Source organism: Leptonychotes weddellii, chromosome 12 (genome assembly GCF_054177405.1).
Source record: "Leptonychotes weddellii isolate Sample4059 chromosome 12, ASM5417740v2, whole genome shotgun sequence".
Taxonomy (NCBI): domain Eukaryota; kingdom Metazoa; phylum Chordata; class Mammalia; order Carnivora; family Phocidae; genus Leptonychotes; species Leptonychotes weddellii.
In genome coordinates this window covers 69,045,642-69,051,971 of record NC_138380.1, presented here as the reverse complement: position 1 = coordinate 69,051,971, position 6,330 = coordinate 69,045,642, and positions in this window count along the sequence as shown.

Here is a 6,330-nt window from a genome sequence, read left to right as displayed (position 1 = left end):
AAGAATTTCTATAGTTGAAGAAAGTACCAATTTTTTTCCTAATACTCATTGAATAATGAAAGTATACTATATGTATTAAGCACCAACAACACTCTAGGCACAGGGGAAAAAAAAACACTAACTAAACAACTTCTCATTGTATATGAGGATATAACTACAAATGTGCCCTAAATTCTGAATGTTACTCTTTTACCTTTCAGAGAAATATATACCATTAAGAATGAAATCTACAACCAGATCATTAATCCATTAAAATTACCCACAAAGCAATATATCTGAGCCTTTGCATGCTGTTTTTTTAAATCATTTTGGTTATCCATATATAACTTGCATCACAATTCAGACAACAGATAAATATTAGGGGAGCATGGATGCCTCAAGAAGGGGGGCTAACACTTGTTCAGTACATGCTATAGTATATTCCAAAGAGTCAGGACACCATAGAAGTTAAGAACATGAACCCAGGAGCTAGACTGCCTGGGTTCAAATCCCCATTCTGCCAAGTACCTACTTCACAAGGTTGTGGTGATGCAGAAATGAATTTGAGTGAATACATGTAAAGTCGTTACAAATGTGCCTGGCATGTAGCAAATAATGATTGGCTATTACCATTTAACATTATTATTATCACTATTAAGTTATATTATAATTATGATTCCTGGCACTATAGGTTATATTTATCACCTCATTTAACTCCCTCAGACACCCATGAATAGCTGTCTCCAGCTCAGAGTCCTTGGTATGACACACAGGAGCCTGTGAGATCTGCCAGAAACTCTGTCCCCTCTCATACTCTCCCCAACAGCCAGCCACGTGGCTCTCACAAAGCACCCAGGGAGACCCAGTGCTGCCCCCAATCTATACCTCTGCCCATGTTTCCTATGCCTCAAATGCCACTTTGCATCGCTGAAGTCTAGAACTTCTTTTGGGGTTTGCTTCAGAGATCCTCAGAGAATTAGTATTTATGGCCCATTAAATATGGCATTTATTGACTCAGTCCTCAGTAAGGATTTTTCACTTGAACAATCTTTCAGTAATAATTCTTAGTAACAATTCTTTCTCAGTAACAATTTTTCATATGAACCTGCCAAGGCTTACATAATTTTTCAAGGTTATTCAGCTGGTAACAGATGACTCTGAACTTCAAACTTACCTCTGCTTCACTGTGAGCCCTCTTCCTGTGAGCGGAAGTCATCCATCTCTCCTTGGTAAGATCACCTTGGGTATTTCTATCTTTCATTCACTCTACCCCTATACTATAAGTAACTTTCTTATCTGCTCCCTTGTTAGATTCAAAGGTCATGGAAAACAGCAATCTTTTTAAGTTTATATTTGGATGCCTATTGTCAAGAACATAGGAAATGATGCTTGTTCAGGGAATGAATTAAAGCTCAATAAATAGCTGTGAACTTAATATTCTGCCCAAGACATACAAGTTGGTTGCAGAGCTGGGATTTAATCTCAGGTGTATACCACACATGACCATCATCACCCATGGGAGGTCTTTAACGAGACACCAGTATAGTAAGGCTGCAAATGAACCTTGCAGAGCAAAGAAATTACATGAAATTAGTTCATTCTGGTATAAATAATACCATATAAAAATTTACTAAATTAGAGGCACCTGGGTCAGTTAAGCCTCCAACTCTTGGTTTCAGCTCAGGTCATGATCTCAAGATCCTTAAATTGAGCCCTGCATCAGGCTCTGTGCTCAGTGCATGGAGTCTGCTTGTCCCTCTCCCTCTGCTCCTCCCCCCATGCTCTCTCTCTCTAGAATAAATAAAATCTTTTTTAAAAAATTACTAAATTAGCCAGGCACGTGTGTTTACACCTGTGTTTTCCAAAAATTATATCTGCAGAAATTAGCCTGTGGGGTCCAAATACACATTAGATAAAAGAGGCCTGTAATCAACTAAACTTGGCAAACTCTGAGTAAAACAGGATGCACTTAACACACAGGAAATGTTCTATAAATGTTTATTAGGTTTCTCAGAGACTTTAATCTGAGAATGTTCACTGCATCCCTTCGTGAGGGGATTCACCATTTTCCAAATTTACTCGTATTTCACCAAAGAAAACCCTGAAACACTTTTTGTTTCTATGAAGTACTTCTTGGGGTTAGTAATCCGTCGAACAGACTCACGGCATGGTATGCGATCGGCACTTAGCACCATGTACTCAGGGCGCCCATGTGTACTTGCTCCTGTACCAGTAAGTGCTTTTCACACAACAGTAACAGACTAGGAGTGGAATCCTGGGGAAAAACCTACACTAGCAAGAGCTACAGTGCCAAGGAATGGATTTCTCAATCTCCCATTCAGAGAGTTAAAACCAACTCTCTCTCAGAGAATCGGTCCTCTTCCTTCACTTCTAAACTGAAATCAAAAGCTGTTGACCCGGGCGCCTGGGTGGCTCAGTTGGTTAAGCGACTGCCTTCGGTTCAGGTCATGATCCTGGAGTCCCAGGATCGAGTCCTGCATCAGGCTCCCTGCTCGGCGGGGAGTCTGCTTCTTCCTCTCCCACTCCCCCTGCTTGTGTTCCCTCTCTCGCTGTGTCTCTCTCTCTCAAATAAATAAATAAAATCTTTAAAAAAAAAGCTGTTGACCCAAACTGTCATGAGTTACTCTGCTTATAAATGTGTAACAATACAGGTCTGAGAGAAATCAAGAAAAAGGAAAAAAAATTCATATTCGACTTTTTTCCTACTCTGTACATTAACACTTTTTGATCCAAGAAAACCAAATATTAGAACTTTATATAAATACTAAAGTACAAGATTAAGAATGCCCACAAGACTATGACCGATTTGATGACAATATATCAAATGGAATCATAGCTATCTTAGTCATCCTCAACTAGAAAAGTGTGTTATGGTTGTACTCGAAGTCACACACTGACTAACATTTGAGGGAGTAAGCAATAGAAGCTAACTCCCAAGAGGAAGAGATGTCTCATTATGTTTATCCCCCCCTTCAGTGCTCTAGACTTGTCTGAAAATATGTAAGGACATAGAGGAATTCTCTTCCCATTCTCAGTAGCCAGGCTTTTCTTTCTTTCTTCCTTTTTTTTTTTAAAGATCTTATTTAATTTATTTATTTATTTGAGGGAGAGAGAGAGAGAGCAGGGGGAAGATCAGAGAGAGAGAGACAAGCAGACTCCATGCACTGAGCACGGAGCCCGACGCGGGTCTCGATCCCATGACCCTGAAATCATGACCTGAGCTGAAATCACCAGTCAGACAACGCTTAACAGACTGAGTCACCAGGTGCCCCCAAGCTTTTATTTCTAAAGTTTGGATGAGTTTGAAACAAAAGGGCCTTTTCTCCAGCAAGACAGTGGTAGAGAGAAAGGAAGAGAGAAGACAGAGGGGGAGGGAGGGAAGGAGAGAGGAAGGAAGGAAGAGATGAGGGATGAGAGAGAAGGTATCCCCACCCAGACAAGCATTCCAAAACATGTTGTTTCTGATGATCTAAGAAGGTCAAGGAGATCCCAGAGGGTTAAGGGAAGATTTTAGGGAAGTGACCCAACAGTAGAAAAGAGATAGAGTGGAGATAGGGGTTATCCTAGTTCTGGGGGGAGACAAGGAGTGCTGTAGTTCAGAAGTGGCATGCTATCTGCAAATTGTCTGAATGATGCCAAGACCTCACAGGATGGCGGATGCCCACCAACACAAGACTCTTGGCACCAGGGCTTCGGAGAAGCAGCACAGTTCTCTAAGCTAAGCCTGGAATTAGCAGACAGAAGGAGGGATATGAGGGCATCTCAGTGGCCTGCCCTTGGAGCAGTACTACCTAAGAGACTGAGGAGCTTTCCACAGCAGAGGGGACAGGAGGACGATGGGAGCCGGTGTCCGTTAATAACCAGAGGTTTCTCCATGCCGTTTCCTGAGCCCCAGTAAGCTTCCAGCTCACAACACAAACTTCATTAACTTCACTTAGAGAAGCCTTGTAGCCAGATTTTGTATGATTTTTTAAAATAATAATTATATAGTATAGCTTGCCCACTGATTTTCTAAAAAATTTACAACTGCTACCTCAACATTCCTATAAGCCTTTTCCTAAGGAAAGGCTATACTGCTTCCTTTTGATAAGAAAGAAAAAAATCTCCCCAATTACATTCTGAAGGATCTACAGCAATTTCAACTGACGCCAAACTCTGGGTCTGACTTCATTTAGAGACATTGGGATATAGGGAAATTAAGTCCTACACAATCCTTGCCCTAGAGAGTCTTCACTCATTTGAAGCTGCCACACGCCATAGTTTTATTTTCTTTTTCTCTGTGACCCAACTGCTGGGCCATATCATTATGGCATAACTGCTGAGTCTAGCACCTATGGGCATCACTCGCCATCCAAGGTCTTGGCATTGTTCAGGCACGGCTTGCAAGAAGCACGCCATTCCTGAACCAGGATGCTTTTACCCTCCTTTGTCCTTGAAGCACAAGAGTGCCTACAATCTTCCCTTGACGATATCCACCAACAGTGCTTTACATCTCCCACATGGGGCCCTGCAAGGCCCACCATTCTGAAGCGGCAGTCTAAATCAGTGGGTAAGGGACAGGCTCTGGAATCAGACATATCTGGATTTGAATCCCAGATTTGCCACATCCTGGCTGTATGACCTGCGGTAAGGTACTTCTGATATCTATCTGAGAGGGTTGTTGTAAGGACACGATGGGACAAGCACAGTGTTTAGCATACAGTCGGTACGTGAGAAATGATAGCTATTATTAGCAAGAGAAAATCTAAGCCACTGAGGAAATACTCAGTTATTACCATAACTGCATCTGCAGGACTTTAATGGCTAGGAACATGGTAAGCACCATGTTTAATGCTATGAATTAACTGAGCTTCTAAGTTACTTAGATATGTGGTATTTGGGGGGCATTTTAAAATAATTTATATTTGTATGCATTTACCATGCAAGGAAAAAGTCACATTTTAGAGGCCAGACCAACGGTTTCTAGAGCAGACATAATCATATTATGCGGAAATCACTGAAAATTCAGATTTCAGACAAAACACCAACATAAAAAAATGTCCCCAGCCATTACATATTGTCCTTTTTAAAGTCAGTATCATTTTTAAAGTAAGTAGTATCATTTTTTTTAAAGTAAGTAGTATCATTTTTAAAGTAATAACTAAGAGAGACTGATGACTAGTCAATTTTTTTAGAAAAGTTCCAGCTAGAGTATCAGATTCATAACATTACCTGTGGAAGACTATAGTAAATAATGTGCAAAAAATAAAAAAAGTCCCTGGCCATCCTCAAATAGAAATAATTCTTATTGAAGCATCAATTCTATGACAGATTTTTGAACTTGAGGACAATAAATGTAATCAGTGGTATGCTATTAAGTGTTTAACAACTAGCTCTCAGGGAAAGAGAGGCACGTAATTTGTAGTGTTCGCCAAATTCCATGGTGTAAAATACTCTGGCCAGGCCCACTTCAAACTAATAATCAGCTTTCAAAAAGCCAATGTTAGCACATCACCTACATAAGGAGCAGTGTTCGTAATGGTTAGGTAGTCCACTCCCGCCCCCAGGGTTGTTTACAAGGGAACCAAAGAATTAGCCCGCAAGTAAAAAGTAAATAGAGATAAATAATATACAGATTTTCTAGGAAAGTAACTGAAGCATTTTACAACAAGCTAACTCCATAGGTATTTTTTAGACTGTTTCCGTTTTGCACACAAATCCTCCCTTACTGAGAGCTGACATCTTTCTGCCCGAGATGCCCGAGAACACCCCAGCTTGTATTGTCTTATTCTATCTAATCTGACCCCACTATCCTCTTCAGTCTTGCTAGACTGAACTCTTTACCTGGCTACAGGGATCCCAGGTTCTCTCTGTAATCATTTAGTATCATTTACTAAAAATATTGGATTTCTCCTCTAATTTGCCCCAGGAGACTCCTGCTGTCTTCCTGTCTCCCTTTTTTCAGTAAACCCACCACCTATTAAGACTCCTCTCGCCAGTAGGAGAGACACATTCTATGAATGGGAAGGAATTAACTACCACTTAATAATTTGCTTATCTATCTGCTCTTTTATTTGGAAACAGAAAAACTAAGCTTTTAGGAAGACCATTTGAGGAATGGCAGGAAAACCAAAATAACCTCTCTTTGTCTTACTTTCAGCTTTGAACTCCAATCTACCCCAATACTACTTCACTGAAGGTACAAATCACTCACCAAATGAAAGGATTAAAAAAAGCAGAGCTTACAAATGAAAACAAACTGAATAACCTATTTCTCTATTCATTCATAATGTTGCCCTTCCAACCTGTTTACTGCTAAGACAAGCTACTGAATGTGATATTCATCAATTC